Genomic DNA, 26,556 nt, shown 5'->3' on the forward strand with positions numbered 1-26,556 from the left:
CAGGTATCCGTAAACAATTCTTGAGCTTTTTTTCTTCTCCGGAAAACCACGAAAGTCGTTCAGAGAGAAAAATCAAACTCCCACCTCAACCCCCGTATCAAAAAGACAGCATCCCGATCATCAAACCCCCAAAATCCACCCCTCCCGCACAAAAGGGAACAATATCGTCGACCGCCACCCCCCCCCCCCCCCCAAACAACCCTACCCCGCACAACTGCGGAGGAGCCGATGTCACCAGTGTAGAGGCGGCCGCGTCGGGAGCAGCGGACACAACGAGCGACCCCGGAAGATTCACAGGTGAAGTGTCCCCTCACCTGGAAGGATGTTTGGACAACGGAGAGAGTTCGACCGTCCGGCCCTTTCACTGTGACACCCCGAACTCCACATCAAATCCGTCCAAACGAATCTGGGTGAACTTTAATGACCAATAAATATACATCCTCTCAGCGATCAGCTGTCTGAGTGATTCCCTGACTCTGAGAGGCAGGGGTATCTATGGTCCACACTGTCAGGGTGTTGAGTTTACTAGGAGACAAAGACTGCAGGGACGAGAGGTTTTCTGTTGACTGATACACTGTGTGTGGACCCCGCTGGCAATTCTGGTGTTGTGACCCGAATCGAGACAAACACCACGCTGCCCACTCCACCAACAACACGGCACAGCCGGACACATAACAGGGGACTTTACATCCCACAACACTGGATTCAGTGATGAAACCCGTGATTAATGTTGTTGTCCCACCGAAAAATCCATTAAAGTGCTTTTAAATACGAGCTCTCCCCCACAGGTGACGTCACACATGGGCTCCCCACACCGGGATCTGCCCTGACGGGCGCGGTGTGTTACGTCACCCACGTGCTGCTGTGCTCGAGCTTTATCGGTTTAACGGCTGGGCTAATAATTAAGTGTTTATAAACATAGACTGATTTAACTGAAACCTGCACATTTCCTGTGTGGGTCTGAATTGTGTGATGGGATGGGATGGGAATCGAAATTATAACTCTGAGAACTCTGTGAACTGGGGGTGGCTGAAAAGGGATCGGGGAAGATATGGAGGGAAAAACTAAATACGTGTCTGGTGTAAATATGGAAATAATATAGGGAAATAATGAAATAATTTGGGAAATGCGGCGGTGCGTCGGGCAATATGTGAAGGGGGAGGAACAGTCACCGAGTCACGTGATCCTGTTTTACAGCGATCGTCAGCATTTTCCGAGACTCCGCCCAACGCCCGTGACGCAATAAGCACATTGCGCATGCTCACATTCCCGGGAACGGCAGTGTTGTTTTTTCGTTCTTTGTGAAAGCGGGACGGCAGTGAGATCGGGATCGGGAGGGGGTTCTCGCCCCCTTGGATGGGGAGCCGGAGACGGATTATTCTCTGCGGGGCAGCAGCAACAATTTCCCTTCGGTGAGTATTGAAGCCGGTCCCGAGCGGGGAGGTCTGACGTTGGGTGGTGAGTTAACTTTCCCGAATTCAAACAAGATCAAGCCTGCAGATGCTGGAAATGCGAGCAACGCGCACAAAATGCTGGAGGAACTCAGCAGGCCGGGCAGAATCTAGGGGAAGAATACAGTCGACATTACCGGCCGAAACCCTTCGGCAGGACTAGAGAATAAAAGGTGGGGGTGGGGAAGGGAGAGAGAAACACAAGGTGATCGGTGAAACCTGAAGGGGGAGGGGATGAACTTTCCTGAACTGGCGGCCTCGCCTCGCTTCCTTCACAGAATCTGCCGGGGTCGGTCCGGGTTGTGAGACCTTCACACCGAACCGTCTGAGATGAGCCGCCGCTCAGCCCCTGTTGTTCTGGTCCTATTAGCACGATGAAGTAAAACATGTTTCCATATTGTTACTGACAGAGAATTGTATAATTTGTGTTCCGTGTGTTATCTGAATGTACTTGCCTGTGATGCTGCCACAAGTCAGTGTTTCTCTGTACCTGTACCTTCCCGTACTTGTGCACTTGGCAATAAATTCAACAGGTCCTGCGAAAAGTCAGTGAGATTTGATTAGTGATGATCACCTTGGCAGCTCGGTAGGTCGAATGTATGAGACAGTACACTGTTAAATGTAAAACCCTGAACAGTGTTGATGATCAGAGGGATCTTGGAGTCCGAGATCATCGCTCCCTGAAAGAGTCCGCACAGATTGATCGGGTGGTTAAGAAGGCAAATGGCATGGTTGTCTTTATCATTGAGTTCAAAAGTTGGGAAGTTATGTTGCAGCTTTATAAGATTAATTAGGCCACATCTGGAGTGTTTTATACAGTTGTGGTCGCTCTCATTCTCTGAAGGATATCGGGGCTTTGGAGAGGGCGCAGAAGAGGTTTACCAGGATATTGCTTGGAATAGAGGGCCTGAGCTATAACGGGAGGTTGGTCAATCTTATGTTGTTTTCTCTGGAGCCGTGCCGGCTGGGTTGAGACTGAATAGACGTTTATAAGATTACCAAAGGATTAGAAGCAGTGTCTCAGAAAGGCAGCGTCCATTATTAAGGAACTCCAGCACCCAGGGCATGCCCTTTTCTCACTGTTACCATCAGATAGTGAGGTAAAGAAGCCTGAAGGCACACACTCAGTGATACAGGAACAGTTTCTTCCCCTCTGTCATCTGATAGCCAAATGGACATTGAACCCTTGAACACGACCTCACTTTTAAAACATATAGTATTTCTGCTTATTGCACAATTTAAAATTTATTCATAGAATAATAGGAAATCTACAGCACAGTACAGGCCCTTTGGCCCACAAAGTCGTGCTGACATGTCACTACCTTAGAAATTACTATGGTTACCCATAGCCCTCTATTTTTCTAAGTTAATTTTTCTCCAGTGCCGCCAGGTTCCTAACCAAAAATCTTTGAAAAGACCCTATCATGCCCACCTCCATAAACATTGCCGGCAGCCCATTACACCACTCTCCACCACTCTCTGACTAAAAAAACTCACCCCTGATATCTCCCCTCTACGTACTCCCCGGCACCTTAAACCTGTGCCCTCTTGTGGTAACCAATTCAGCCCTGCGAAAAAGCCTCTGACTACCCACACGATCAATGCTTCTCATAATCTTATATGCCTCTATCAGGTCACCTCTCATCCTCCATCACTCCAAGAGAAAAGGCCGAGTTCACTCAACCTATTCTCATAAGGCATACTCCCCAATCCAGGCAACATCCTTGTAACTTGCCTCTGCACCTGTTCTAAGGTTTCCACATTCTTCCTGTAGTGAGGTGACCAGAATTGAGCATAGCCGAGTGTGACCAGGGTCCTATATAGCTGCAACAAAACCTCTCGGCTCCTAAACTCAATCCCACGATTAATAAACGTCAATGCACCGTAAGTCTTCTTAACCACAGAGTCAACCTGCATAGCAGATTTGAATGTCCTATGGACTCAGACCCCAAGATCCCTCTGATCCTCCACACTGTGAAGAGTCTTACCATTAATGCTATATTCTGCCATCATGTTTGACCTAATAAATTGAACAACTTCAAACTTATCCGGGTTGAACTCTATTTGCGACTTCTCAGCCCAGTTTTGCATCCTTTCGGTGTCCCGCTGTAACCTCTGACCGCCCTCCACACTATCCACAACACCTCCAACCTTTGTGTCATCAGCAAATTTACTAACACATCCTTTCACTTCCTCATCCAAGTTATTTATAACAATTACAATGAGCAATGGTCCCAGATATACGTATACTGTAATTTTTATTATTTTATTTTGTGTTTTTTTTCCGTCTATATTATGTATTGCATTGAAATGCTGCTGCAAAGTTAACAAAGTTTACACCACACACCGGTGATAATAAACCTGATTATGAATCTGTGTGGACAGACGATATATTTTTCCTGGGGGTTGAAATGTCTAATACATTTAAGGTGAGACGAGATATAAGTGGCAAGTTTGTCTTTTTCCACAGAGTGATTGGTAGCTGGACTCTCTGCCTGGGGTGGGAGACCCCACCAGTCACGTGATCCTGTTTGCCCCTCCCATTTATCCACAGATGTACAATCTCTTCGCTCATGCTCACTGTCTCCGGTTGGGTGGTGTTTTCCTTTCTGCTCAGTTTCCTTTCTACTGAAGCGGAACGTCTGCGGGATTGGGAAAGGGTCCTTGCCTCCTGGGTCAGGAAGCCAGGGGTCCGATCGGGAAAGGGTCCTCGCCTCCTGGGTCAGGAAGCCAGGGGTCAGATCGCGAAAGGGTCCTCGCCTCCTGGGTCAGGAAGCCAGGGGTCAGATCGGGAAAGGGTCCTCCCCTCCTGGGTCAGGAAGCCAGGGGTCAGATCACTGTCTGCAGGCCAAAGATATCGTTTTCCCATCAGTGAGTATTGAGACCGATCCCGAGTGGGGAGATCCAATGTTAGCTGTGAGTGCCGAACTGAGGGCAATTGCTCATTTATTTTCCAATTATCTGGGCTCTTCAATAAAATGTGGATTTCACTTAATCTGCATTGAACGATCCAACCCAGGAGCCCAGGCTGTTTATTTCCACAGAGTTGAAATTAGAGACCCACCAACAGGTCACGTGAGGCTGTTTAACGCAGATCTACCCCACCCTCTGGTTTGTGACTCAAGATCATGTGGTGTGTGGTCAGAGTCCCCGGATGTGAGGTGATGCTTCCTCCATGTTGTGTTGGGGAGTCTGATGTTGGCCACTGAGTCCCTTTAACTTCCCTCAAATTGTCTCACTTCCTGAGCCTCCTCGCATTTGTCCTTGAGCTTTATGGCTGTTGTCTTCTCCTGGATTGGGGTGGATGAGAAAGTACGACCCAGGTTGTGGGGATCTTTGATTTCACTACTCTAGGGGGAGAATGGTTTCTGTGATCTACTGATCTGGATCCAAAGGTCTCTGCCACTCCTTGCAGTCACGGGCAGAGCAGTTACTGTGCAAAGCATGAAGTGTCCAAATGGGAAACTTTCTATGGTGTGTTGATAAACAATTTGGTGAGGGTTCAAAGTATATATGGCAATGTTTTTGTTGTTTGTTCTAACTTTGTCAATTTAAGATCCTTTATGCAGTAGTGTGTACTATTAATTCAGTATCTATGTATTGCTGGAGAACCATAATTGATCGTCCTTGCTTTCTGCTCCACCTGGTTCCATCTGCTCATTCCCTGCCCATCTTGTTCAACCTCTGTCCAGTCTCTCTCCCACCAACTTCAGTGACATGCATCAACTAACTGGGTCAACCTTGGTCCACCCTGTATCATACCTCTGCAATGATATATATCGGCAATCTTTCTTGTCTTCATTGTGAAGTATTCTTTCACACCTTCGTCCTCACTGAGTTATTTCCTGAATCAGTTTTTGTCAGCTGGAAAGTTAGAGGGTCATCAGGTACCAGTTCTGTTGTGCATTGGTGTGGGAGAGCTAGTTTTTGAACTGTGACTGGCTGACACACTGCATCATATTACAATCAGCAAAGAGTACTGGGAGAGTTGCTGCTTGGACTCTAGTCCTGTGTTGGCTTTGACTTTGGTTACTGCTTCTACAGATGGGGCTGAATGGTCGTCCTTCTGCAATGAAGCAGAAATTTCGAGCAGCTGGACATTGGTTGTGGGGAAATCCCCGATTGCACTACCCAGTGTGAAATGGGAGGACAATGTGTGAGACTCTCAGGGTCGGTGAGTGGCAGATTAAGCTGTGTGATTCTGTGAGGTTGGGTCCTGGGATATCATAGTTTTTGATCCAGGTAAAATGGTCGCGAGGATCGAGCTGCTTGTGCTTACGAGGTGTTGAGCAAGTATTTCTGGTCTGGGATCAGATATTTGGTTTTGGAGTTCCTTTGGAAGCAATGACTGCCAGTCTGAGGAGAGGATGAGTTCCCATTCCATCCTCACAGGGACAGGTTATGAGTAAATGGGCAGTTCCATTTTTACAACAGTAGAAATAGACCCGTGAGTTTGGTGTTCAAACTGTGTTAATGTGCTTCATTATCTCTCTGGTTAAAGTGAGAACTGTGGTGAGAGGTTTATTGGAAGAAAAACCCCAACTGGAAGCAAACCACAGCTGAAGACGAGGGAACAGCAACAAGTGAACCAGCCCGAGGACTGAGAGCATAAACTGGAGAGAACAACTCTGAATCAACTGACTCGGAGTTCTCATTGATTCAGTCGGAAGAAAGGTTGGTGAGTCTCATTTACTCAGACACTGGTCCTTTAGACATTACATACTTGTACAAGGGAAGGTAGGATTTAGTTGGAGTGGGACTGAATGTGCCCAGAATAACCAGTTATGCTTCTGTCAGACACAGTTGCAATCAGTCCAGGTCTGGTAATGTGCTTCCAGCAGCCCAGCCCTTTAAGACCACTCCCATTCTGTCAAAGTCGAATCCGGATTAAGTCACTCAGACAGGAACAGACTGTGACTGTTCCCACCCAATCCACGAATTCCCCTCACACCACTGATATATCTGTCCAGATACTCCCTACACAAGACAGGCTGGAGCCAAAAGTTATTTACTATGACAGCCCCTGAAGACAAGTTACAAAATAGTCATAATGGCTTACACACACAGAACAGACTGTCTTATCTCTGCACATGAGTGCACAAGGAGATAAGCATCCTGAAACTCTAGCTAGCTACCCTCAAGAAGAAATATGGCTCAGCATGGCTTAGTACATCTGTTGATCATCAGCAGTTCCTTTCAGAAAAACAGGCTGCTATTGTTTAACGAAGTGTTAACCCTTTTACAGACTTTATCATTCCCTCCTTTACAGAGAAAGCAACCGAGTGGAGCTTTGACTTCTCAGTGGGTATAACATCAGTAGTTACAACAATGAGAGGTACAACCATTTGGACATAATGCAATATCATGCCCCAAATATTACCGAACAGGCCTTCGAAGAGCACCATTTCGACCCTTCGGTGAACCCGAGAAAATCCTGCCCTACTTTCTTGATGCTGTCAATCTCCTTGGCAGTGTGCTCGGAGAGGGATGTAACATTAGTAGCCTCATCAGGGATATAGGCGCAGCATTCTGTGTCAATAATAGCACAGGTTCCCCCTTTCTCAGCTAGGATACAATCTAAAGCCGACCGATTCTGTACAACTGTTTGCCGGATTGCAATCATTTCAGTGGATATTTCTGTTACTTGGGCCTGTGTTCTGTCAGGGCCCCTGCAGTATTGTGGCCAGCTCCACAAGTGCTTGTAGACAAATTGATTATCTCTCGTGAATTCCTGGCTACTCCATAGGAGAGAAAAGCGATCATCCAAAATCATTCAGTCTCAGTTATTCCTCTCCGCTGCTGGGCACCTGCAGGAATGGCCAAGATGCATGTTTCCCAGTGTCGGAAGTTCCGTTTGGTGGGGGCCTGAGATGCCATCCCTCAAAACATTGACAGCCACAGTCATCTCTGTCTGGACCACAGTTCCTCACTCTCTTCCCCAGGTGTTATTTGAAAAAGCACAGGCTGAGAGTTCCTCACTGTAGTTGAGCGGGATTACTGACATTTGAATCATACTTTTCCCATACTGAGGAATTTCGGCACAAACCCAGCAGGCCCCTGGTTCTACCTGCTTGGCCCAGTTGTGACAGAGAGACAGAAAGGTGTTAACATAGGGGCTCCTGTGTGCTGGGGTAAGCCCTCTTAAAGACATAAACACAAACACCACTGTTACGGTTTAATTGAACCAGCAGCTATAGTCCACACCTGGACTCTGGTTTTGATGTTAAAACCACTGTCTTTATTTGTATCTACTTATAATATAACAAATTAAGCAAAATAATCAAAAGTTTAAAAGTGTTATGAGTACACATATGTGTAAGTATAACTCCCAAACCACTCAGCTCAGGGAATACCAAGCTGAAAGATGGTAAAGTATGAAAGTTCAGTTCATCCACGGAATCAATGACGAGAGAGAGATATTTGTAATCCAAGGTGAATGTCGAGAGAAGGCAATTACGTTGAATTCCACAAATTCCACAGTGGTAAAACAGGATAACAGTCGCTGCAGGTCTTATCCGTCGTTGTTCTAAATCCACATACGAATTATCACCAGAAGTAGCTTATTGCAGGAGTACTGTCTTCAGAAGGAACTACCACCCAGGCAAAGGTTAACACACAGGTAGATTCCGCAAGGTACTCCCTATCCAGATCCAACACACAAAGTATTACCGACAGTGATTTCCACAGAATATCCCTTCTCACAAGTGGTTACCACATCACACACCCGAATCCAGCTAAGGGTTAACAAAAGTGGTAGCCACGGGATACTCCAACAAAATCCCCATTTGGATTATACGAATCATCACCAACAGTGATTGGTCACAGGGGTACCTCTTCAAGTGAATTACCACCCCCAGGCAAGGGTTAGCACAAGTGGTCATCACAGGATACTCCCAAACCAACAGATCGACTCCAATGGATCAAACAAAGCGACAATCACACATTCGGTATACACTGAATCAAGAATCAACCCACCCTTGTGGGCATAGGAGAGCCCAAACAGTGACCTTTGGCCACTAGGTCCTTTGTTTCGAACCTTCCATCTTCTTTCTTTCTCTCTGGCTGACTGGGTTTGTGACTGTCTTTGCTTAAATAAAACAAACTGCGAGCTATTGTTACGTACCCCATAACTGGGTCACTTACCAGCAAAGATACAGAGGTCCGCTGAAGTCTGATGGTACTATTTTTAAAAGTTTTTATTTATAAAGGGGCACAAAAGTAAGGTTAATACAAACATTCAGATAATATACGTCGTCACTACTCAATCTAAAGCGCGGGTATAGTAATAATCAACAATAAGAAGTAGCTCTGTCGTTTGTCTAGAGGTAAAAATATTGTCCGATAGAAATATCAAAGTCTGGAGTTCATGCAGGTAGCCTTTTGGGGACCGCTGGATTTCACGTGTTGGAGAGAGAGAGAATTTTTGGTGAGAAAATAAACTTGCCAGCCTTTTGGACTCAAATCGTTGAATCGGGAACGTGGGTTCCCCGTTGTCAGTTCGAAGTCCTTTTCGGTGTTATCAGCCACTCGCTCCCCAGGCTAGGGGAAATGAACCACACGTGGCTTCCGAATAGCTTCCCATTATCACGGGAGCGATGAGCGATGGTGTCTCCTTCTGGTGCGTCGCTAGGGTACTGCCTCCTGCAGTCCCCTTTTTATCTTGACTTGCGGAGTTGTAGATGTCAATCAAGGTAGGGTGATACAATCCCCACCCCACATTGCCCGAGGGTGTCCATGTAGCCATGATAGCTGGCACGTAGCATAGAATTGCAATCCACAAAGGTGTCTCCAAGAAAGAATGGTCAAATCCGTTGCGTTGTCTCTCTCTCTTTTCCTGGGTCCAAGACCCGAATTAATAGCGATCTTGCGATTCTCAGGAAGGAGGGGGCTGGTATCATAACACTATATAAACACAAGCTGCGAGCAAGTGTAAACATGCTGCCTAGTCAAATAGTTCTGCCCCCTCTCTCTCTTAGTAAGAATCAAACAGGAGAATATTAGTTCTGGGGTTGATCAGGATTTAAAAGTCGGGTCCTAATAATATGTCAAAGCTCGTCACATTCGATTTTGGTCATTGTCAGGCCAATCCATATTATTTGTATTAATAATGTTGGCAAACTTTGTAAGCATTGGAGCAGTAAATCATTATTAATGGGTATTTGTCCCCCCAGTTTAAAGGCTTGGTCTCCTGTGAAAGTGCCATAGCAGGCCACAAATCACATCCAGGGTCATTATGCCAGACATGGGCTCGGAATCCCATGTTTCCCTATCAGTTCAAACTTTAGACTGATGTTCCTACCCTTCCCTCCTATCTGGGCCGGCCTTGGTTTGCTTACGTTGTTTTTCCTGCTCTCGTTTTCGGCGCACATCCACCCATTCACGCTCCGCTTTTAGCGTCTCCCAACCTTTGGCGTTCCTTCTGCAGTACATACCTCTATCCCTTTCTCACATGCATTATTCCTCCAACTTGCTGATAATATACTGTTCCACTTTAAAGGTATGTCACATTCAGAATTTTTTCCAGTTAGCCGAGGATTTCCTTCCACGCTGCTGTGCGGTGTTGGGAAATCATGTACAAGGCAAGTTACAGCAGTAGTTTGCCATTGCCTTCTGCTGGGTGAGTTGTTTTGTTTACCAGCTCTAACCCAGCACAGATGAAAGTGTGCAAGGGAGTCGGCTGGATTCGAACTCGGGACCTCTCGCCTCGAAGTCCAACGCTGAAGCCACTAGGCCATCAGTGGCATAGCTGACAAAGTTCCATTTTACATCTGCCTTTTCCTTCCATTCCCTTTTCAACAATTTCCACTTCTTTCCTCAGTTCTTTTTCAATATCAGATTTACTGCTTGTTCTCATGAGGTAATAACGCAGGCTCCCCCACCCCCCCCTCCGTCCGTGGCCACATTTTGAGTGCTGCACTCAACATTTGAAAATCTTTTTCCTTGTCTGGAAAACTCTCACATAAAATTGTGTAGGGCTGCTCCTGGCACACTCGTATCAATCGACTGCAATTAACCGATTATCTCTAAGTAATTTATCGGGCACAAAGCCTCCTGCTCAATTAACAATCAGATAAATTTACCCGGCAGGCACCTCCTGCTTAATTGATGAATTTACCTGACTTGTCTGCTTCCTGCCCACTTAGTAAAGTTTACCGAGTACCGCCTCCTGGCCACTTAATAAATTTTATCCAATACTGCCTCCTGCCCACATAGTAAAAATTTTGCCTACCTCATACAAGTCTCCCGACAGATTTTTTTCCCGATCCTGTTAAGGTATGTGATCAGCCTTGGGCGAGGCACCGTACGTCCAAAGGAACTGACGGTGAGTGACAAATGTAAAATACCTATTGGGTACCCGGTCAGTCTCCACGGTCCCCAGAGTGGTCCAGATGCTTACCCAGCCCATCTGCTTGGTGCTCTGCATATTGAGATCCTGTTCGTGATGCCAAATGTTAAAGCTGAATCTGAATAAAACTCGAGAGAACAGCTTCTTATTGACACCACAGTTTATTGCACATTCTCCTGCAGGAGTTTGAGCTCCTGTTGTCAAAGGGAAGGCACGTAAGCACTGCCACCATCTGACAAGTTGACTGACTTGGGTTACAGCCGTATATTTATTCATAGTACACCCCATGCATTACTATTGCAAGATGTTATTTGAACTGGTACGCCCACCAAGTGTGTTGGTGCAAATCTTAATTACAAATCTTAATTGCAAATCTTAACAGAGTTTGCTATATCGAGGTTTTAATTATGGATGGATGTACTGTCCAGTCCTTATCAGTCATTCCCTTTGCAAGGCCCTGACTTAATTCCAAACAGATGTTCATTCCTGTCCTTATCAGCGAGTCTTCCTCCCTTTACTCAAATGAGGGTACAATGTATAATGGTATCAACTAACAACAGTACAGTATACAATGTTATCAGCTCTCAATGTGTCTCTCTGCAAGCCACAGAGAACTGGTAATGAGCCTGTCCTGGCTAACCACTGAAGACAGTGTTTACTTCGGTTCAAATATTCCTATTCAGTCCCAATTATTCTTCTAGCCAGAGGTTACATATGTTCAAAATGAATTTTTTTATATATCTTCAATTCCTCAAGAGGGTTCAGGGGAAATATTTATGTCCAATATAGAAACTGGTGTTACCTGTGTGTATTGTGGCAATGCAAGAGGTGCTGGAGAATTTGCAAGTGGAAAGACTTGGAGTAATATTTGCAAATCTGACTTTTTAAAGCATAATTTAGCAAGCAAACCACATATGGACAATGTACAAAAGCTCTGGTGAGAAAATCCTTCATTACCCGTTACAGGCCTGCTACATAGGTTGTGAGAGAGTGCAGATGAATTTGATCGAACTCGGGAGATCAAAGTACTTATCAACAGTGATTTGCTGGCTGTGAAACTAATTACCTCTCTGTATAAAATTCACTATGCACATGTCACTGGGTAAAAAAAAATGCACAGTACATGATTTATGTGCACACTGGTCATTACAAATTAGAGGGGACATTGGTGGGAAGGTGGGGAGACCTCCAGTGTCCCTGATTCCCTCACCAACAAGATGTGCATCCAGCTGCAGCTTGTAACCCAGCACTTTAAGGAGTTGGAACTGGAAGTGTATGAATTGTGGATCATCCAGGAGTTGGAGGGGGAGATAGATATGAAATGAAGAGAGGTGAGTTACACACAAGGTGCAGGACACAGGAAACTGGGTGAGAATCAGGAAGGGGAATGAAGTTAAATAGCCATTGCAGAGTACTCTTGTTGCTATCCCACACAACAATGGGTGGAACACTTCAGAAACTGTTGGGGGGGTGGGAGGGTAGATTACCTGACAGAGAACAGTCAAAGAGGTGATAGTGAATTCATTAGTTAGGGGAACAGAACAGGAGGGGACTAATATCCTAGCAGTAAGGCTTGCTAGTGCTAGTGTGGGTGGAGAGGGTGGTGTGGTTAAAATAAGATGCAGGGGAAATGGGAGCCAGAATGACAGAACAGATAGTGGAGAGGGTGAATTGAATTGAATTGACTTTATTCGATACATCCTTCCTACACATGAGGAGTAGAAATCTTTACATTACATCTTCACCACAATATGCAATTTGTAATTAATAGTAATATATAATAGATAGTTTGTAGATAGGACAGTCAATATAACATTGAAATGCAATTGTATCAGCATGAATTAATCAGTTTGATGGCCTGGTAGAAGATAATGTCCCAGAGCCTGTTGGTACTTTTGCTGTGGTACCATTTCCTGGATGGTAGCAGCAGGAACAGTTTGTAGTTGTGGTGAATTTGGTACCCGATATCCTTTGGGCCTTTTGACACACCTGTCCCTGTAAATGTCCTGAATAGTGGAAAGTTCACATCTACAGATGCGCTGGGCTGTCTGCACCACTCTCTGCCATTTCCTGCGATTAAGGGAAGCACAGTTCCCATACCAGGCAGTGATGCAGCCAGTCAGGATGCTCTCAATTGTGTCCCTGTAGAATGTCCTCAGGATTTTGGGTCCCCGTCCCCAACTTGTTCAACCATCTGAGGTGAAAGAGGACCTGCTGTGCTCTTTTCACAACACAGCCGGTATGTACACACAATGTGAGATCCTTGGTGATGTTTATGCTGAGGAATTTAAAGCTGTTCACCTTCTTAAACCCAGATCCATTGATGTCAACAGGGGTTAGCCTGTCTCCATTCCTCCTGTAATCAACAATCAGCTTTGTTTTTGTGACAATGAGGGAGAGTTTGTTTTCTTGATACCAGTCAGATGTTGTTCAGACCTCAGATAGAGTCAGCAATCAAATGATTGAGCATAGTGTGATGAATGTGCTGAGCTGTGTATATCACAATGCAAGAAGCATCGTAGGAAAGCCCGATGAGCTCAGGACAGGGAATTATGATATTGTAGCTATTATTGGAATTTGGTTGCACCCAACAGTCTGAGGGATTTAGAGGAACAACTTTGTAGAGAGATTGCGGACCATGCCAATAAACAAAGGTTGATTCAGTAAGTGATTTTAACTTTCCATATATTGAATGGGACTCCCATACTGTAAAAGGACTAGATGGGGTAAAGTTTGTCAAATGTGCCCTTAATCAGGACGTAGTATTCCCGACATAGAGGTGTGCAATAAGCTGTTAGGAAATGATCCAGGGCTGGTGACAGAATTTGTGATCATATTGCCATGAGATTCAAAGTAAAGATGGAAAAAGAGAGGTCTGGATAACGGGTTGAGATTCTAAATTGGAGAAAGGTCAATTTTGATGGTATCAGAAACATCTGACAAGTGTGGTTTGGAACAGGCTCATTCCTGGCAACAGAGTTCTTGTAAGTGGGAGGCCTTCAGAAGTGAAATTTTGAGGATGTGGAGATTGTATGTGCCTGTCAAAATAAAAGTTGAAAAGTTACAGGTGCAGGGAACCTTGCTTTTCAAGAGATATTGAGGCCCCGGATATTTTGTTCCTCCAAATGCCTCAGACTGTTGGGTGCTACCAAGATCCATTAATGACTACAATATCAGGATTCCACGCCCTGAGCTCATCTAGCTTCTTTTTTAAGTTGTCTGCTGTTGGTTTCTAAAAGATTCCCAATAGTCTTTGCTCTTTTGTTTGCCCCTTCTTTGGCTTTTATGTTGGCTTTGGCTTCTCATTTCAGTCACGGATATGTCCTCCTGCCTTTCCAATGCTTCCACTTCTTTGGGATGTATCGATCACTCAGCTCCTGAGTTGCTCCCAGAAACTCCAGCCATTGCTGCTCCATTGTCACTCCTACCTTTTCCCATCCAAACAAGTTTGGCCAGCTTCTTTGTCACAGAAACATGGAGAAGTTCAGTCCAGAAACAGGATATTTGGCCCATCTAGTCAATGCCAAAAAACATTTAAGCTGTCTAATGCAAATACCTGCACCGGGACCATCACCATTTTCACCTTCCCCACTTACCCATGACCTCTGGTTGTCATCCCACACAACTTCAGTGGAAAAAGCTGCTTGCATTTATCCTATCTATACCCTCATAATGTTGTATACTTCTAAGAAATCCTCAAAGCAGTGTACATTTTCCTTGTTTATGTTTCGTGCCGTTTTTAGGTGTATAAGATGATGAGGGGCATTGATCGTGTGGATAGCCAGTTTTTTTTCCCCAGGTCTGAAATGGCTAACATGAGAGGACATAGTTTTAAGGTGCTTGGAAGTAGATACCGAGGGGAAGTCAGGGGTAAGTATTTTAAACAGAGTGTGGTGGGTGCGTGGAATACACTGCCGGCTATTTGTGTGAGAGTGTTTCAGTTACTGTGGGGCCAGGAGCCCATGCAGCTCAGTGGGAACAGGGAATAATACCAATGGAGAGAGTCAAACTGAGCCAAGTCACAGATTGGAGATGGCAGAAGTGCCCCATTCTTAGAGAGACAGGAAGAGCATCAGAGCATTCAATGCTCATTCCAGATACCAGCACTGTGCCCAGTTAGAAGATGATTTCTCCATCCAAATTGTGTTGAACTTCACTGTAACAGTGTGATGTCAGTTCACACCTTGACAACTCACGTGATCTGAAATGTTGTCCTGCACCCATTGATGGATTTTTAAAATCTTTTTACAGGTTACAAATGACAAGAAATTTGTCTACGGAAATCTCAAATATAGTTTTGCTGTCTCTGTCCAGATATTTAAGAAATGGAGCAAGGGATTCACTCGATCATCCTTCCTGCTCAGACTGTGGGGAGGAATTCACTTGGTCATCTGACTTACTGGCATGTCCATCATTGTAATCAGGGGGGAAACCATTAATCTGCTCAGACAGTGGGAATGGATTCAGTCGGTCATCTCAACTGAAGGTACATCAGCAAGTTCACACTGGGCAAGGCCATTCACCTGTGCTGTGTGTGAGAAGGGATGCAGTCAGTCTTCCCACCTGTGGACACACCAGTCAGTTCACACTGGGCAGAGGCTGGTCATCTGCTGAATTTATGGGGTAAGGATTCACTCGGTCATCTGTCCTAATGGCTCACCAGCGAGTTCACACTGAGGAGTGGCAGTTTACCTGTTCGGACTGTGGGAAGGGATTCACTTGCTCATCTAAGCTGAAGATCCATCAAAGAATTCACACTGGGGAGAAACTGTTTACCTGCTCAGACTGTGGGAAGGGATTCACTCAGTCATCTGAACTGAAGGTACATCAGAGAGTTCACACTGGGGAGAGGCCGTTCACCTGCTCAGTCTGTGAGAAGGGATTCACCACATCATCTCACCTACTGATTCACCTGTCAGTTCACACTGCAGTGAGAGATTTCACCTGCTCAGTCTGTGGGAAGACATTCACTCAGTCATCTAACCTGCAGAGACACCAGCAAGTTCACACTGGGGAGAAGCTGTTCACCTGCTCAGACTGTGGGAAAGGATTCACTTGATCATTCAACCTACAGAGTCACCAGCGAGTTCACACTGGGGAGTGGCTGTTCACTTGCTCAGACTGTGGGAAGGGATTCACTCAGGCATCTCACTTACGGAGACACCAGTCAGTTCACACTGGGGAGAAGCCATTCACCTGCTCAGTCTGTGGGAAGACATTCACTCAGTCATCCAACCTACAGACACACCAGCGAGTTCACACTGGGGAGAAGCCGTTCACTTGCTCAGACTGTGGAAAGGGATTCACACAGTTAGGTAGCCTACAAACACACCAGTTATTTCACACTGGGGAGCGGCCGTTCACCTGCTCAGACTGTGGGAAGAGATTCACCACATCATCTCACCTAGTGACTCACCAGTCAGTTCACACTGCAGTGAGGGATTTCATCTGTTCAGTCTGTGGGAAGAGATTCACTCAGTCATCTAACCTACAGAGACACCAGCAAGTTCACACTGGGGAGAAGCTGTTCACCTGCTCAGACTGTGGGAAAGGATTCACTCGATTATTCAACCTACAGAGTCACCAGCGAGTTCACACTGGGGAGAGGCTGTTCACCTGCTTAGACTGTGGGAAGGGATTCACTCAGGCAGCTCACCTATGGAGACACCAGTCAGTTCACACTGGGGAGAAGCCATTCACCTGCTCAGTCTGTGGAAAGACATTCACTCAGTCATCCAACTTACAGACTCACCAGCGAGTTCACACTGGGGAGAGGCCGTTCACCTGCTCAGACTGTGGAAAGGGATTCACACAGTTAGGTAGCCTACAAGCACACCAGTTAGTTCACACTGGGGAGCGGCCGTTCACCTGCTCAGACTGTGGGAAAGTATTCACCACATCATCTCACCTAGTGACTCACCAGTCAGTTCACACTGCAGAGAGGGATTTCACCCGCTCAGATTGTGAGAAGGGATTCACTCAGTCATCTGATCTGCTGGCACACCAGTGAGTTCCACTGGGGAGAGGCCGTCGACCTGCGAATGTGGGAAGGCATTCACACGATCATCTCATCTATTAAAACACCAGCGAGTTCACACCACAGATCATCTGCTCAGGCTTTGGGAAGAGATCCTCTCAACCGTCTCCACCAAGGCTGCATCATTGTGTTCCACTGGGGAGAGGCCGTTCACCTGCTGTGAATATGGGAAGGGATTCACTCAGTAATCTAACCTTGTAACACACGACCGGGTTCACATTAGGGAGAAAGTTTCAATAAGCTGTAGGCTGGATATTTTTCTATCCCCATTGTTGAATGCAATTTCAAGAGTGACTGGGGAATCTAGTACAAGAGGGCATGACGTAAGGTTTGCAGGGCACCCATTCAGAACAGATATGCGGAGAATTTTTTTTTGTCAGAGGGTGGTGAATCTATGGAATTTGTTGCCACGGGCAGCAGTGGAGGCCAAGTCATTGGGTGTGTTTAAGGCAGAGATTGATAGGTATCTGAGTAGTCAGGGCATCAAAGGTTACGGTGAGAAGGTGGGGGAATGGGACTAAAGGGCAGATTGGATCCACTCATGATGAAATTGTGGAGCAGACTCGATGGGCCGAATGGCCGAATCTGCTCCTTTGTGTTATGGTCTTATGTGATTTTTTTCTCATGTGTGTTATTCCTGTTCCTCCTTCTGTCCAAGGTCGTGTTAATCTCAGTGGGTTTGAGTGTAAGTAGTTTTTTCTAAACTTATCATTTCAGTTCTTACTTATCTTTGTAAATTTTACTGATTGAAATGGGACTAAGATATTTTCATTAAAAAAAGTCACTGTCGGTATTGATGGAAGTGTTTATTGCCTTTGTTGTATTTGTTAACCATTGAGCTCTGTTCGGCAGATTTTTAAAGCCTTGAAATAAATTTTCTCAAAGGTTTTCCCAATATTGCACTACTTTCTATTGTCTTTGCTTGTTGATTTTTCAGATACGTGGTTATCACGAGTCCCGGTGAAGGGTCATGGCCGGAAATGTTGTTTCCCATCCATAGATGCTGCCTGACCTGCTGAGCTTCTCCAGCACTTTGTGTGAATTTCTCTTGATTTCTTGCATCTGCAGGTCTTCCTATTTCCCAGATATTTATATGTTTAGTGAAATAACAAGCCGGCCGTTGGGTTGTGTGGCTCTGTTGGTAAAATATTAAATAAAATCATTAAATAAGAGGTGGCATAGGGTTGGGCAGTGTAGAATCTGTGGGTAGAATTAAAGAACAGCAAATGTACAAAAAAAATCCTTGATGGGAATTGTATAGTGACCCCAAAACAGCATGTGGTCCACAAATTACAATGAGAGATAGAAAATGCGTGCCAAAAGGGCAATGTTACAGTAGTCATGGGGGATTGCCATGCAGAAGATTAGGAAAATCAGGATGGTGTTGGTCTGAAGAGGAGGAATTCCTAGAATGCCTACAAGATGCTTTTTTTTAGAGCAGCTCGTGGTTGAGTCCACTTGGTGATCAGCTATTCTGGATTGGGTGTTGTAATGAACCGGAATTAATTAGGTCACTTGAGTTCAAGGAACCCTTCGGGACAAGTGATCTTAATCTGATCAAATTCACCCCGACATTAGAGAAAGAGAAACTAAAGACAGATGTGGAATAAAGAGAATTAGAGAGGCATGAGAGAAAACATTGTCAAAATTGATTTGAAAAGAACACGGGCAGGGATTAAAACAGAGCAACAATGGCTGGAATTTCTGGAAGCAATTCGGAAGTCACAGAGAGGAACTGGTATGCTAAAGGTAAGGTGACAAAACCGTGGCTGATAAGAGAAACCAAAGACAACATTTAAAACAAAGAGAGGGCACAGAACAAAAAATACTGGGAAGTTAGAGGATTGGGAAGCTTTTAAAAATGAACAGAATACAACTAAAATCATTAAAAAGGAAAAGATGGAATACTTAGCTGAACTAGCCACTAATATTCAAGAGAATATCATTTTTTCTTCAGGTACATACAGTGTAAAAGAGAGGCAGAAATGGATATCAAACCACTGGAGAATGATGCTGGAGAGGTAGTAATGGGGTGGGGGTGCAAGGTGATGGCTGATGTACTGAATCAGTATCGTACTCTTTGGAAGATGCTGGCAGGAGTATCGAAGTCCCAAATGTCAGTGGTCAGAATGTGTAAAGTTACGTTACTCGGGGGAAAGTAGAAGGAAAGGTGATGAGCTGTGATTTTTTTTTACTGGAAGGAGAAATCGATATTCATGCCTTCAGGTTGGAGCTATGCAGTTGGAATAATATGTGTTTCTCTTCAACTTTGAGGCTGTCAAGTGGAGCAACTCCAGCCATTGCTATTCTGCCATTATCCCTGCTAGTGTCCCCTTCCAATCAACTTTAGTAATCTCCTCTCCAGTGCCTCCGTAGTTCCCCTCACTCCACTAATAAAGATGCATCTTGTTGTACCTTTCCCCTCTCAAAGTGCAGGGTGAATTGTAACATGTTATGATCACAGCGTCAACATGGTTCCTTTACCATAAGTTCCCTAATCAAATTTGGTTCTTTGGACAACACCCAATCCAGAATCAACATTTCTCAAGAGGGCACAATTACAAGGTATTCTAAAAGCATCTCATTAGCATTTTCCAAATGCCCTCTCTTGAGATCAAGCACCAATCTAATTTTCACAATCTACTTCCACCCATCCCACTCATGGACTATTCATCTCACTCTCATTGGTGGGTAGATGCGCAGGATCCTCACCAGGACTACCAGCCTCTGAGACAGCTACTTTTCCCAAGCAGTAAAGCTGATAAATATCTCTACCCTCTAACCCACCCTTCCACACCACCAAACACCTCTACTTTATCATTTCCTGACTGTCATCTTATATGCAGGCATCCTATGCCGAGTGTCACTTTATGAAAATACAATCAGTCCGTGCACAGTATATAAACTGTGGATATATGTTGTTACTATTGTGTTTTTGTGCTGTATTGGAGCCTGAGTAATAATTATTTCGACCTCATTTACATGTGTCTGCTGGAAATGGAATTAAACAACCCTGAATCTTGAATTAATATTTCAGCAGGCTGCAGCGTCACATTTCTGTCTCTCAGCGTTAATGCGGCAGAGCGCCACCTGGTGACAATGAAGTCCACAAATCAGGGGGTTATTGTGGTAAATCACCACCAAGTGGCAGTGTTGTCCACAAAAGGGAGAGGTTTACAACGGTTAGAAGGAGTGCAGGGGCTGCAAGTCGATGAAGTTCCAGACCTGCCCCTAACCACTCTCCTCACCACGAGTCAGAGTCCCAAACAGTCCTTCCATCTGAGGCAACTTTTCAGCATCGTGACTGTTGGGGTCATCCATCGTTTCCAGTTTTGCTAGTGTGGCCTCCTCGACATTACTGAGACCCGATGTAGTCTCTGCATTCTGCACTCTGTCCCGATGAAATTCTGCAGATGTTGGAGATGCAGAGTGACAGACACAAAATGTTGGAGGAAGTCAGGAGGTCAGGTAGCTTCTATAGAGGGGGATAAAGCAAAACAGAGATTTCCTGCCGAGACCCTTCATCGGGACTGGAAGTGGGGGGAGGCCGGAATAAGATGGTGTGGGGAGTGGAAAGAGTCCAAGCTGGTAGATGATAGGTGAAGCCAGATAAGAGTGAAGGTGAGTGGGTGGGGGAGGTGGGAGATGAAGTGAGACGCTGTGAGGTGGTAGGTGGAAAATGCAAAGGGCTGAAAAGGAGGAATCTGATAGGAGAGGAGAGCGGGCCATGGGGAAGTAAAGGGGAACCAGAGGGAGACGATCCGCAGTGGAGAAGAGAGCAATGAGGAGACAGAATGGAGGAGACTGGCGTGTGGGTTGATGAAATGAAAAGGTGGAGATAGAAGTTAAAGATATCGATGCTCATGTCATCCGGATGTAATATGAGCTGTTGCTCCTCCAACCTGAGAGTGCACTCATCGTGTTAGTTAAACAATGAACCGGAAGGGAGAGTGGATTAATAATTTTCCCCTAGGATCCCTATTAAATCAATCCTCCCTCACCTTAAAACCGGTGCTCTCTGGTTGTTGATTCTACAAAAATGGGGGTGAAGAAAAATAAACAGAAAAACATATAAAACCCACAGCACCATACAGGCCCTTCAGCCCACAAAGTTGTGCTGAGAATGTCCCTACCTTATAAATTACTGGGGTTACCCATAGCCCACTATTTTTCTAAGCTCCATGCACCCATCCAGGAGTCTCTTAAAAGACCCTATCGTTTCCCCCTGCACGAACACTGCCGGAGCCCATTCCATGCACTTATCACTCGCTGTGTAAAAACGTACCCCGACATCTCCTCTGTACCTATTTCCAAACACCTTAAAACTGTGCCCACTGTGGCAGCCATTTTACCCCTTGGAACAAACCGCTGACTATCCACACGATCAATGCCTCTCATTATCTTATACACCTCTATCTGGTCACCTCTCATCCTCAGTCGCTACAAGGAGACAAGGCTGATTTCACTCAACTGCGCACATTCCCCATTTCTGTACACTCATAGTTTGGAACACCTGCATAATGTCGGCCTCAATCTCCAGCACTTCAAGGTGTGAAGTCCTAACCTGTCCAACCTCTCTCCAGAACTCAGTCCCTCGAGTATCGGCAGCATTCTCGTAAATTTTTCTGCACTTATTCTAGCTTAGCGTCCTCTTTCCTATGGCAGAACGACCAAAACTGAATACAATAATCCAGGCGCGGATACACTGACCATACCCTAACCCTAATGCAACCTCACTGGCCACTTCTTCAGACCATGAGCCATGAGATATGAGACAGAGGCTGCTCAGCCAATCGAGTCTGCTCCGCCATTCCTTCCTGTCCAATTGATTACCTCTCGCAACCCCATTCTCCTGCCTTCTCCCCATAATCTTTGAACATCCCTTTAAAATACACTCAATGACTTGGCGTCTACGCTTGGGTAGCTTTTAAAATCTCGAATAGGCAACTAAAAAAAAGCTATATGAAGGGGAAAGGTGAAATATGAGAGCAAACTAGACAATTCAATAAACCATTATAAAATGCGAAAGGGAGGCGAGAGTTGATATTGGACCACTGGAAAATGATGCTCATCTGGTAGAAATGGGGAAGAGATGGTAGATGAACGTGGTAGGTATTTTGCATCCGTCTTCTCCGTGGAAGACACTAGTAGTGTGCCAGAAAGAGTGTCATTGCTATTACAAACGGAAATGTGTTAGGCAAACTCAGGTTCTTAAAGTGGATAAGTCACCATGACCAGATGGACTACATCCCAGAGTCTTGAGAGAGGTTGCTGAAGAGATACCAGGCGCAGTGGTCATGACTTCTCAAGAATCACTGGATCCTGGCATGGTCCCGGAGGACCAGAAGAATGCAAAAGTCATTTTACTCTTTGAGGAGGGAGGAAGGCAAAAGAAAGCAAATTATAGTCCAGTTAGCTTAACCTCATAGCTTCTGCATAGGGAAATCTTGCCTGACAAGTCTGTGAGAGTTCTTCGAGGAAGTCATAAGGAGGATGGACAAACAAGAGGCAGCAGATATCATTTACTTGGATTTTCAGAAGGCATCTGATAAGGTGTCACACATGAGACTGCTCGACAAGATAAAAATCAGAATAAATACTGGCATAGATAGAGGAATGGCTGTCAGCCAAGAGGCAGCGAGTGGGAATAAAATGAGCCTTTTCTGGTTGTCTAGCAGTGACTATTGGTCTTCAGAGGTCAGTATTCGGTCCCCTACTTTTCACATAGTTTGTCAATGACTTGGATAATGGAACCGATGGCTTACTGGCAAGGTTTGTGGATGATTCAAAGATTGGTGGAGGCGTTGGTGGTGCTGAGGAAGCAATGCGATTGTAGCAGGACACATACAAATTTAAAGAACGGGCAAAAAGTGGCTAATGTAATACAATATTTCGAAATTTACGATAATGCATTTTTGGAAAAGGAACAATGGTGAATAATTATCTGATTGGGAGAAGGATCAAAAACGGAAGTACAGAAGGAAATATCAGTCCTCGGGCAAGACTCACAGAAAGTTAACTTACAGGTTGAGCCTGTGGTAAAGAAGGCAAATGCAATGCTGGCATTTATTTAAAGTGATGTAGAATATCTAAACAAGGAGATAATGCAAGTACTTTATAAGACACTACTTGGGCCGCACTTAGAATATTTTGGACCCATATCTCAGAAAAGGTGTGTTGTCTTTGGAGAGAGTCCAGAGGATGTTCAAGAAGATGTTTCCGGTAATGAAGGGGTTAAGATACGAGAAGCGTTTCCAGCCTTGGGCCTGTACTCCTGCACTGACTTATGTTTAATAAATGTAGGTCGGGGGTGTTAAATCTCACTGAAACCCACCGAATGTGGAAAGATCTAGATAGTGTGGATGAGGAGATGACTTTTCGTATGGTGGGGGTAGCCATAACGGAGGGCACAACCTCAAAACAGAGGAGCGACCTTTTAGAGTAGTTAAAGAGGATTTTATTTAGTAAGAGAGCAGTGAATCTGTGGAATTCTCTGACACAGACGGCGATGGGGGACAAGTCTGTGGGTACATTTTAGGCAGAAGCTAATAGTTTGCTGATCAGTCAGGGCATTACAGGATATGCCGAGGAGGCAGTTGTATGGGGTTGAGTGAGAACCGGGATCAGCCATGATAGAACGGCAGAGCAGACTTGATGGGCTGAATGGCCTAATTCTGCTCCTATTTCTTATTGTCTTATACTGCAGGTGTCTTGCACAGTGAAGATTGACACAAAATACTTGTTACATTCGGCCGCTATTTCTTTGCTCTATTACTAACTGCTCTATCATCTTCCAGTGGTACAATATCAACTCTTGCCTCTCTTTTACTCTTTATATATCTGAGCAACTTTTGATACTTGATATTATTGGCTCACTTACCTTAATTTTTCATCTTGTCTCTCTTGTGTGTGTTTTTTGTTGTCTCCTGTTGGTTATGTAAAAGCTTTCCAATCCACTAACTTCCCACAGTTTTCCTGCTGTATTATATGACCCCGCTTCTGGTTTTATCCAAAACAGGAGAAAATCTGTGGATGCTGGGAATCCAAGCAACACAAACACAAAATGCTGGCGGAACCTAGGAGGCCAGGCAGCATATATGGGAAATAGTAAACATTCGACGTTTCGGGCCGAGACCCTTCATCAGGACTGGGGGGAAAAAAAGATGAGACGTCAGAGGAAGAAGTGTGGGGGTGAAGGGGTGGAAGAAGTGGTCGGTGACAGGTGAAACCGCGAGAGGGGGAGTAGTGAGGTGTGAGGATGAGAGGGGTGGAAGAAGTGTGAGGGTGAAGGGGTGGAAGAAGTGGTCGGTGATAGGTAAAACTGCGAGAGGGGGAGTAGTGAAGGAAAAAACTTATTAGGAATTTATTTCCTTAACGATTCTTGAAAAAATCATTGTTAATGCCTCCACATCTCTTCAGTCACCTCTTTCAGATCTCTGGGGTGTACACCATCTGGTCCAGGTGACCTATTTACCTTCAGACCATCTCTGTTTCCCAAGAACCTTCTCCCGTGTAACGTAACTTTACACATTCTGAGCACTAACATCTGGGACTTCCATATTCCTGCTGGTGTCTTCGAGAGATAAGATTGACGTACAATACTTACTCAGTTCATCTGCCATCACTTTGCACCCCAACCCCATTATTACCTGTTCAGCATCATTTTTCAGTCCACCCCCTTGTTCAGAGACTGGGATCCCTGGTTCAACCAGTAAGGATGTTGTGCATTTCAATGTGTTCTCCTCTCACTCCTCGATTCTCTAAATGAAAGGGTTATCATATTTGATCTTTCTTCATATGATGACCGCACCACTCCAGGGATCAGTCAGGTGAATCTTCATTGCACTCTCTATAACAAATACTCTCTAACCTCTTTGCTAATCTTCTATGGAGTTAATTTCCATCTTCTGCAGACCTGTGTTGTCCCGACCACTTCCGCCTCTCTTTTGCACTATTTGTAGCTGAAGAAAAATTTGGTATCCTCTTTAATATTACTAGCTAGCACTCCGATGTATTCCAACTTTTCTTTCTTAATTATTTTAGTTGCATTCTGTTTGTTGTTAAAAGCTTCCCAATTCTCTAGCTTCCTAGTAATTTTTGCTCTATGCTCTCTCCTTGGTTCTTACGTTTTCTTTGGTTTCTCTTATCAGCCATGGTTTTGTCAACTTCCCTTTGGAATACTACTTCCTCGTTGTGATGTATATATCCTTTGCCTTCCGAATTGCTTCCAGAAATTCCAGCCATTGCTGCTCTGTCTTCATCCCTGCCCATGTTCTTTTCAAATCAATTTTGACCAATTTTTCTCTCATGCCTCTCTAATTATTCCGCATCAGACTTTTGCTTCTCCTTCTCTAATGTCAGGGTGAATTTAATCGTATTAAGATCACTTGTCCCTAAGGGTTCTTTGAAATTAAGTGACCTAATTAATTCCGGTTCGTTACATCACCCAATCCAGAATAGCTGATCCCAAAGTGAGCTCAATCACGAGCTGCTCTAAAAAAAAATCTTGTAGGCATTCTAGGAATTCCTCCTCTTGAGACCAACAACATCCTAATTTTCCTAATCACCTGCATGACAATCCTCCATGACTATTGTAACATTGCCCTTTTGGCACTCATTTTCTATCTCTCATTGTAATTTGTGGACCACATACTTACTACTGCTTGGAAATCTCTATACAATTCCCATCAAGGAGTTTTTTTTTTACATTTTCTATTCCTTCATCCTACCCACAGATTCTACACGTTCAAACCCTATGCCGCCTCTTTCTAATTATTTTATTTAATATTTTACCAACAGAGCCACAAACCCCACTACCAGCTTGTTCTCTCAAGAAATATATTAGTATCTGGGAAACAAGAGGACCTGCAGATGCTAGAAATCTAGAGAACTACACACAAAGTGCTGGAGGAGCTCAGCATGTCTGGCAGCATCTATGGATGGGAAACAACATTTCGGGCCAATACCCTTCATCGGGACTCTTTTTATTGTAATTTATTTTTTTAATGAAGTTCATCATCAACAAACATTTCCATAAGATGTATTTCAGGTACTGTACACATATATTTGCCACAAATCTCCACATAATATTCATCTGAGGTATACACTTATAGAAAAGAGAGGAAAGAAAGAACAAGCGAAAGGAGAAAACTATGTACAAGTAGGCAGTGATCTTTTTTTACAATATTTTCATTCATTTGTGAGAATAAAATCAGGTCTATGAGGTGTTATGTAGTTAAACCATTTTCCCCCAGTATGAATCAAATTGTTCCATCTTATGATTAACAGATGCTGTTATCTTCTCCATTTTGTAAATGTCCATTGTAATTTTCATTCATGCGTTTAAGGTTGGGCTGTCCTGTGATAACAACTTCTTGGTAAAAAAAAATCTTTTTAACAGCAACCAGCAGAAAATTCATTAAATATTTATCTCTTTGTTAGCATTCTTGAGGTATATACCCGAAATATATGGTCTTACTTTCTAAAGGTATTTCACATTTAAAACGTCTTTCAGGGCATTGTGTATCCCACTCCTGTAGTCTTTGACAACAGGGCAATCCCAGAAAATATGATAATGGTTTGCATTTTCATTTCCACAATTTCTCCAGCAAACAGGAAGTTAACTATCATAATGGGATTTCTGAGAGGGTGTAATAAAATATCTTATCAAGGTTTTCCATCCAAACTCCGTCCATTTCTGTGAACTGGTATACCTCCATTGA

General features: G+C 44.5%; 1 protein-coding gene across 1 annotated transcript in view; it reads left to right on the plus strand.

The window, feature by feature from the left end:
• The first annotated feature begins 1,394 nt into the window (after window positions 1-1,394).
• The window catches only part of LOC140721103 (NACHT, LRR and PYD domains-containing protein 3-like), a 107,367-nt gene continuing 82,205 nt past the window's right edge, over window positions 1,395-26,556 (plus strand). The window contains exon 1 of the mRNA XM_073035968.1: window positions 1,395-1,412. The gene's annotated coding sequence lies outside the window, so the exon portion shown is untranslated. The remainder of the gene's footprint in view (window positions 1,413-26,556) is intronic.

This window comes from Hemitrygon akajei, unplaced genomic scaffold, assembly GCF_048418815.1.
Source record: "Hemitrygon akajei unplaced genomic scaffold, sHemAka1.3 Scf000050, whole genome shotgun sequence".
Lineage (NCBI taxonomy): Eukaryota > Metazoa > Chordata > Chondrichthyes > Myliobatiformes > Dasyatidae > Hemitrygon > Hemitrygon akajei.